Source organism: Dipodomys spectabilis, unplaced genomic scaffold (genome assembly GCF_019054845.1).
Source record: "Dipodomys spectabilis isolate Male_0828 unplaced genomic scaffold, ASM1905484v1 ptg000051l, whole genome shotgun sequence".
Lineage (NCBI taxonomy): Eukaryota > Metazoa > Chordata > Mammalia > Rodentia > Heteromyidae > Dipodomys > Dipodomys spectabilis.
Genome location: NW_024870728.1, coordinates 9,912,565 through 9,922,277, shown reverse-complemented (window position 1 = coordinate 9,922,277; position 9,713 = coordinate 9,912,565). Strand labels below are relative to the sequence as shown.

The 9,713-nt window shown below is 36.7% G+C and overlaps 1 non-coding gene across 1 annotated transcript; it reads left to right on the top strand.

Annotated features, from left to right (window-relative positions):
• The first annotated feature begins 480 nt into the window (after positions 1-480).
• LOC122107600 lies at positions 481-633 on the top strand. The gene has a single exon (XR_006147385.1). It is a non-coding gene; the product is annotated as a U11 spliceosomal RNA (small nuclear RNA).
• Positions 634-9,713: the final 9,080 nt, after the last annotated feature.

The following is a 9,713-nucleotide window of genomic DNA, read 5'->3' as shown; positions in this document are numbered from 1 at the left end:
CATACCCTTTATAACCCAGAATGAGAAAGGTTTTTATACATCTTCCTGCTTTCTGATAGTCATCAATGAAGAAAATTTTATTACATATATATATTACATAGATTCACCCATATATACATGTGTATAACATATTTATGAATAAACAAATGCATACCTATAATACATAACATCATCTTTCATGAGAAAAGGAAATTCCCCATAAATATACCAATACTATTAGCTCATTCTCTTCCAGTCAAGTCTTTGTGTTTGACTTGAATATTAGTGACAATAATATTTTAATGATAATGAAATCTTAAATTTTAATGACAATAATATTAAATAGAGATTTTAAATTTTTTAAAAAATAGTTAATGTCAGCAAGAATGGGAGAAAATGAATTGATCCAGACTCACACACAGTAGAAATAAAATAGGCAAAAATTTCCTGAAGAACATTTTGGCCATACAAATCAAAAACCTTAAAAATGATCTATTGGCAAAAAAGGGCTTTTGCCATGAGTGGCACATATAAGGCAACTTGATTGTTCTGCATGTGGAATTGACATCAAGAGATTTCAGAGGCATAATTTTTTGGTACCTGGGCAGCTGGTGAATAAAAGAAAAAAATTAAAAATTATCTATTGGCTCCACTGTTACTTATTTACCAAAGAATTACAAATGTGGTTTGCAGCAGAGAATAGCTAGACCTTCCTCACTTATAATAATGTATGCCATGGTAACCACAGAATGTATTTAATTCCATATATCCTTTCAAAATTAAGACATACATGTATATTTATTCTTGTGGAAATATATTCATTGTTAAGTGAAAAAGTTATGTAAAAGAGTTATAATAGTTAATATTTATAAGGTTCTTGCACATGTTCTTTCCCTTAATATATGATAACCCATTTCAATCTCATGGATACTGTCCCTGGCCTTATCAATAAAGAAACCAAATCTAGAAATCTTAACAGATTTGCCAAAAAGGAAAACCACTAGTAAATGACAGATGTGAGCTTTAAATGTGGGGAGTTTGGCTACAGGGTCCACATTCCCAATCTCTCCAACATAATGCCTGTCATTGTATAGCAACACATGGGCTTTTTGCTGGTAAATTCACCTTTGTATTTAGACCTACAGGAAACAAAACATAGAATGTCATCCTTCAAGATTTCTCAGGTTATCCTTAAGTGACTAGATTTTAACTTGTGTGTAGTTACATACTCTGTGGTGAACAATATGTTGTTTATAACCATTTTTAGGAAGGCAAAGAACTATACATGCATTAGATTCTGCCTAACCCAGGCACACAATATGGGACAGTGGCACTCACTTACCCACGAGGGACCTAGGTCACAAATGGCATGCCACACGGGCACTCTGCATGTGGATAACTCCAGGTTGCATCACGTTGCTTCTCACGTCCTTGAAACAGAGGTGCCTTCAGTACTCAATTCTTCTTTCTGGCCATTGAACGATTGCTTTCCTTCAAAATTCTAACGGGGGAAGAACATACAAAAGAAACAAGAATGAGAAATCACATAGTACATGAAAAACAACAACAACAAAGAAAAACTTCTTGTGTCCATATCTTGGGGTTCATTTCACTTAGCATCTTATATGTATGTAGCTATTAAGCTATTCTGCTCATCTGCTAAGATTATTCTAGACATATACTGATTATTGCAAATAAGGGAAAACATGGGACCTATGTTTCTTTAGGTCGGGCTTATTTCACTTATTATGATGTTTTCCCAAGTCTTTTCATTCCTTACAAATGGAGAATAGGGTCAGGAGAGGAAAACAGAAAAGAACAAAAGGAGCAGTGATATTGACCAAGAAGCGTTGTACTCATAACGGGACTTATGGACCTGTACCACCTTCGGACAACTACTTACAAACAACAGCAAGAAGAAGAAAAATAAATTTTAAAGAAGTTAAAGGTTGGGAGATAGAGCTTGTCATGGTTTAAGTTTTATTCTGTTTTCATATTTTGCCCAGGTGGTTTGCTTGCTTCCAGAATCCTAAGGAAAGAAGTACTTAAGCCCTTGAATAAGTATCATTCTTAAATTCATCTGCTCTGCAAGATGCTTTAGGTCTTAGAAAGAAGGTCTTCTTTTCATTTCCTCTGGTAGAACACACCAATGGGAACTTTCAATATGTATAGGTAGGTTTTCTTCTTCATTCTATCTACTTCCTCTTTCTTCCTTGCTTTTTGCCTTCTCTGCTTTCCTTCCATTCTTCCTCCTCCTTCTTTTACTCCTCTTCCTTCTCCTCCTCCTTCTTCTTTCTCCCTTCCTCCTTTTCTCCCCTCCTTCCTTCCTTCCTTCCTTCCTTCCTTCCTTCCTTCCTTCCTTCCTTCCTTCCTCGCTTCCTCCCTTCCTCCCTTTCTTCCTTCCTTCCTCCCTTTCCTCCTCCTCCTTCTTTCCTCTTCTTCTTCTTCTTCTCCTTCTTTCTTCTTCCTTTTTCTGTTCTTTCTCTTCCTCCCTCTCTCCTTCCTTCTTTGCTTCTCCCATTAATTGTTTTTCTGTTTTTCTGCTATTTTACAAATACTGTCCTAGAAGTAGATTGCCCGATCTGAGCCCAATTCTCTTCCAGTAAGTCTGTAACCTGTAACTCAACCCGAGCTTTCAGGCACAGCTCCATTTTCAGGGACTGAAACTTTAGCCCCTATTGCTTGCTGCTCTTGTCTGAGCTCTGTGATTGCTTCGTTATTTCTCCCCTGAGGATTCAATGGATTTGGTTCAAGCACCATTGAACGTGATGCTGTATTAATTGCCCTGGAGGGTAGCGAGGCCTTTGAACTGTGGCTGTGAGGGATATTTTGCTGTAAGACATGTGTCAGCACTTGGCTGGTTAACTCTGGGGCTCAGCTCTGCAGCATGCTGGGACCAAGGATCTGGAAAACTACTTTGCTTCCTAATCTTACATCTGTTTTCCATCATGCAGTGAGATTGACTGGCCATTCTAACAGGGAAGCATCATTCTGGAATGGCCAGACTCTAAGTACAAATATTGTCCTGTCAAAGAATATTAAGAATTTTCCATCCTGTTTTCAAGTTCTCCCAAACAGCTGGCACAGACATAGGTGAGTAGGTGATGCAATGGATTAATTGACTGACCCTCCACCCTGAGAGAAATTGCCTATGTGTAAGTCATATGTCAGCATTATGATACTGAGACTTAAATTGAAGATGATCTCTCTACTTTCAATAAAAATAGAACCACATTTTTCACTGGCCTAATTCGGATCCCATTCTAGGTTTCCCACCATGCTCAGAGCTTATTCATACTCTTAAAAGGAGAGTTCAGCATCAAATGCAATCAGCACCTTCTTTTAGAAAAGGATTTTATAATAGTAGATTCACCAAGATACGTTACTTCTTTCTTCCCCCTGAATAGTAGTTGTCAGTCCTTTTACTACAGATGGAGATAATTTAAAAGTTTACAAATGTATAGTTAAGTCTATGGTCCTAGTTCCAGATTGTACCTTAGAGCAGTAGCTCTGCCCCTGCACTTCTGCATAGCAGATTAATCTTGTTTCCTCTGGATGCAATAGCTCCTCCAACAATATTGCTCAGTTACGCCTTCATGGCCTCCCAGCTTTACAAGAGTTATAGACGTGCTTCATGGATGCATGTGGTAAGATTGAGAAGAACACAGAAGATTCTATGTTTCTATTAAAGCATCGTTATAAATATCACTTATGCTAAATATTCCTGGCTAAAAAGTAAAGGCAAAACTAATCACAAATTGTCTTTGCACAGGTGTCTTTGATCCCCTAGAATATCTGTACACCTCTTGTTTATTGGAGCAAAGCAGAAGGTTACAGATAATTTAGTCTGTTTAAGAATACATCTATAGGGCTGGGAAGGTGGCTCAGTGGTAAAGCGCTTGCCTTGCATGCCTGAGGCCCTGGGTTGGATTCCTCAGCACCACATAAGCAAAAAAGAAAAAAGCCGGAAGTGGCACTGTGGCTCAAGTGGTAGAGTGCTAGCCTTGAGCTGAAGAGCTGAGGGACAGCGTCCAGGCCCAGAGTTCAGGCCTCATGACCGGACCCAAAAAACAAAAAGAATGCATCTATGGTGTTTGTAAGTACAGAAAGATAGCTGATTGATGAGTAATTAATTTTGCTTTCATTTCTCAAGTAACATCCTGGGCTTTTAAAATTCTTTTTTGTTTTAACTTTTCTCTTTAATTGATCAAGTAGTTAATAGAGTTGTAGAAATACCACTATGTTCAAGGCTGTTACAAAGCTGATAGAATGTTGAAAACAGCTATTTTCCTTTATTATTATTATTGTTGTTGTTATTGTTATCGTCATCATTATTATTAGATACAGGTTTGCTTTTACCAAACTGTATTCAATATGGGATCCAATGCATAGAAACTGCACAGTTCAAGAGCGATGGTTGCAGGAATTGGGTACTCAAAAGTGGTGGAGTGGGGTCAAAGGGAGGGAGGCAGGTGAATGAAGAGAGGAAGAGGCGGATACAGTCATAAAATCCAATGCATATTCTGTAAAATTAAGAGCAATGAAGGAAGGATGGGGTTGAGAGGGGTGGGGGTATGACATTGTTCGAGATGCATTGTTGTCATATACTACTTTGTTGAATGGCAACTCTTGTGTAACTACTTAAAGATAAAAACAAATTGAAAAAAAAACCAGAATGACAGTTTAAAATATAACAGATCAGCCCCGTGAGCAGTGGTTAAGTCACGGGTGTTTTAAGTAGTCAATGCTTTCAAAGTCGTTCCATGGGTTCTGTGGTTCATCTTCTTCTGCCCTCTGACCTTTCCTTGAGCTCTTCTCATCAATTTAAAGGCTCAGACTTTCTCTGCTTGGCATTAGCAGTTACTTATGATGGCTCAGTAACAAGGACTGGTGCCTTTTTTTTTTAAAGGCATTTGCTCAGTTACTAACCATTTACTGAGCACTTTCTGTGTTTATATCTGGGAAGGTGACATGTGTATAGCTATGATCAGCATCTACTGACATAATTGTAATACAAACTAGTGTCTTATTTGTATAGAGAGACTACAAACGTGGAAAAATATGAGAGAAAATGCACAGGAAAGTACATCATAATTCTTAAGTACTTTGACAACATAAATGATTTTTTTCCAAAATAGATTACCTAATGAAGCAGAAATCATTTCTAAATTCTAAATTTCTAAATGATCAGCTTGATCTCAACAAAGATCTATAATCACAAGATGACCAGTACATTGCCATTTGTGTTTGATGACTTTGTCTTAAATGCCTCATATTGCCTCAATGGAATGAAGAATAGATTTGATTTTAGATGCCATGATTTCCAGGGCAAATCATTTCACTTCTTGGAGCCTAACTGGTTTTGATGGTTATGGGAATGAGTATGACTTACCCTGGGTATTGCTATGCGCATGAAATTCGGTGATGTTTATGAAAGACTCTGCAAGAGTAGATCATTGGTTCTCAGTAGATGGTTTCTATCATTTCCTCTCTATAATGGCTGGGATTACTGTTATTGTAAAACATCACAGTTATTTATAGCTCTAGTTTCTTTTGAGAAATAATAGTTTACATCATAGCCAGATTTATGATGATTACACCATTTGTTATCTTTTTTAAGCAAGTGTGACTTTTTATAGAATTGTAAAAGCTTCTTAAAAGAAAAAAATACATCATGGGATGTCAGACATAAAATAACTCTCATAAAGTATTATATCACAAAATATTATCACTAAGCACTAGAATTATTTTCAAACATTTGAAACTCAAAGACTTAGCATGTTGTTCAACTTTATTTGTTTTCAAATAACATTTCATTTTTTATCACTACAACATTTGCATACATTAAAAGTATATGGAGCAACCACTTTGGAAAGCAGTATGGAGGTTCCTCAAAAGACTCCACATAGAGCTCCCCTATGACCCAGCAGTCCCACTTCTGGGTATTTACCCAAATGTTTACAAACAAGACCACACTAAAGCTACCAGCACAACTATGTTTATTGCAGCATTATTTACCATAGCTAAGATATGGAACCAACCCAGATGCCCCTCAGTAGATGAATGGATCAAGAAAATGTGGTATATATACACAATGGAATTCTATGCCTCCATCAGAAAGAATGACATTGCCCCATTTGTTAGGAAATGGAAAGACTTGGAAAAAATCATATTAAGTGAAGTAAGCCAGGCCCAAAGAAACAGGTCCCATGGTTTCCCTTATTTGCAATATCTAGTATATATATGAGTCAACCAGAAAAGGTCAGATAAGGTGATGTTAGGAAAATGAACCCTAAGATATGTATTTAAATGTTTTTTTTTCTTTCATGCATTTGTTTCTAAAGCATTTGTAAGATTATTTCTTTGTTGCTTTGTATGTCCCTCCCCCACAGTATAACCCCTGCTTTCACTGTATTTGATGTCAGTATAATTTGTGGAGGAGAAGGGGAAAAACAAGTCGTTTAAATAAGGATACAGGTGGACCCGTTGCAACAATGAGAAGTACAAGTTGTCATGTAGAAAACGAACTTTACAACTTTGGTGGGGGGTGGAGGATTAGGTGGGGGGGGCGGGGGAGGCTGGGAAGGAATGGGAAGGGTAAACAAAGGAGGAGGCTACAATGCTTGATAAGAAATGTACTCACTATCTTGCCCATGTAATTGTAACCCCTCTGTACAGTATTTTCACAATAAAAAAAAAAGCATATGGAGATCTTGAAATCCCTTGAAGAACTATTTGAAATAATAATAACAACAATAATAAATTATATGAAGATCCCATGAGTCTTGACAGAAATTAAATATGCATTAAATTAAACAAAAATCTACATGTTAAAAATGTATAAAGTGTAAAACACTTGTGAAAAACATAACATGTGTATAAATTATGCATGTATGTGCTTTATATGTATTATCTATAGCAGACTAGGGTATCACAATGATTCAGAGCAAAGTAAGGTTGATATCTTTTCACAAGGCTGCAAATAGTAAGGTAGCATTTGGGATGAATAGCATTCAAGTCACAAACAAGTAAATGTGTACAATAGGCAGCAATGCTTATTAGCAAATGCACTGGAACGCTTGAAAAGACAACAGTGGAGTCAGGGTGAAGTTGATAATGGGGGAGCTGTGATAAGCATGTATCTGCCTTTAGCATTTGGAACTCATGCTTTGTTTTTCCGTTATGAGTAAAGCCCGTGGAATGAGTAAGGCTGAAGCTTACCTAGGAGGAGCTGTGAATGAAGAGGTCTTGAAATTAAAAGAAACTGTGCTAAGCACATCCAATAGAGACAGCCTGGTCCACAGATAACTTCTGTAGCCATTCTTCTATTTCCTTGCACTTTCCTAACTCTTCATATTATAACAAACACATTTTTATGCATGTTCTAAACATTATTTTATTTACTTCTCATGGAAATGTTAGAGAGAAGAGAACAAGGTTCGGAGAAGCTAGTGAAAGATGGCAATTTTCATACATCCTTCCTTTTACACTAGAGAGATGCCTCCAAGGTGGATTTATCCTATTCATATTCTGCCTCCTCATAGCCAAAAACTAAAAAATAAAAACAAGCACTAACTATATGTATTTACACCGGTAATCATGAGTACTATAGTATAATAAAACCTACAACTGTACTTAAAATATATTTGTAAAGCATTTAGCATTATGCCTGAATCACATTAAGTACAGTATAAATGTTTATGTTACATAAAAATGAGTGTAAAAATTAAGTATAAGAATGAACTATTTCAGAGCTCAAAATGGACAGAGATAAAACCGCTTCTTAAAATTTGAGAGACTAGAGATTCAGCCATACAAAATAAATACTACAAATTTAATGTACAGAATAATGCTTCTAGTTAATAGGATTGTATCAAATACTTAAAATTTTTCTTAATCTTAGCATTGTGTTTTATTATCACAAAATAATGGTAATAAAGAGGCAAGGCGAAATATTTGAAGATGGAGATGTCTGTACACACTTTGCATAAGAGTTTCACAAATTTATACTTATCTAAAACTCACCAGGCTTGTATACATTGAATACGTACAGTCAACATACCTCAGAGAACTGGTTTAAAGAAGATTCAAAATAGCCATTTGATGCAACTTCTTAAAGAATGTGGGTGGGAAAGTGGTCTATAAGACTGTCTACCGACTTAACTATAGACCAGCTATGATTATGTCACAAAAATATCACACTGAATTCCAGGTGGATAATTTTATAGATTAGAAAACATTCCACAAGAGAAGAAAGATTGGTTGTAAGCTATTAGTGGGATTTCCTCACATGGTTCTAATATTCCAGATCCCACAAGACTATCTCCCAAATATGTGAGAACTAGTTTATCTGGAGAGACCATTGCTGCACCCTATGCACCAGGGACCTATGTTTTGTCCTTTGCATAGACTTCTCAGTTCCCCGGGGCATAAGAAAAGGGTCTTCTACTCACATCTGCTTTGAATATGGCTTCTGAGAATGTCCACACACCCATTCGGACCATAGCAAAAGATCCTTGTGAAACTGTCTGATGGTTTTTAAATAAATGCTATCATCTTATTCTTCAAAGATAGAACATTCCATGCTTCTCTAGACACTCAGATTGCACCTAGCAGCCAACTTTTGAGTTAGATGTCACTCTTCTTTAAAACTGCACTCAGGTAGCTGAAAGTAGCTCACTGGTGCCACCATTTACAACCTATAAGATCTTGGACAAATAACTTCTGGCTATGATTGACTAGTATCCCCTATAAAATGGAAAATACTTAGAACTTGCATAAGAATGGATTACTGACCATGAATGTAATGCATATACTAGAAATTCATGAATCTTTAAGAGTGTAATGAAAATGGGAATTAATCCTTATTGGCCACTGTAACTTATCCATCAACTTATCCATCCATATCTTAGCTTTTCTTTAATGTAAATTTTAATTATTTTTATTTTTTAGTTATCTTTACATAATGATACAAAGGAGTTGTCATTTTAAAAGGCAGTTTATTAATATATAATTATAAATAAATAAACATATATAAGTACATCTTGATCAAGGTGACCCCTTTCCACATGCCCTCCCATCATCCCTTTTCCCCCACCGTTTCCCTCACTCTTCTTAATTTTGAAGGATATACATTGGATTCTTGACTGCATTCTCTCCCTGTTCTTCTTTATTCCTCTGCCACACTCCCCAGGACCCTATGCTTCCATCTCTTAGTATCTGTTTCCTGGTGTTCATTTTGTTGAATTTTGATTTTGCCTTTCTAAGGAGTTACAATACTTGTGTTCTCCCCTGACTCTGCCATATTTCAGTGAATACATTTGTGTATGCTTGCACTTTTTATTCTATACTGTAGTGGTTTTAAAAATACATCTATAAATCTTTTGGATAACCTCCCTTCACCTCTGTTCATAAAGAAATTGAGTCGAATTCCTTCCCTTTGAAATTATGTTGAATGTGGCCTGGTCTTTTCCTCCTGTTCCTAGTGAAGGAAGTGGAGTAGGCATGATATGCTTTGATTCAGGTCTGAAAGCTGACGGAGCATCTTCACGGCTTCCTTTGAGGACACAGGCCCTTGGAAGACAGTCACCATCCTAGGAGGAAGCCCAGGCAACGTGGAGAGGCCCACGTGGAGGGAGAACTGAAGTTCCCAAGCTTCAGCCCCTGCTACCATCCCATCTAAAGGTTGTTTAGCCAACAGTTGCCGACCACAAGGTTTAGCCATATTGGAAATG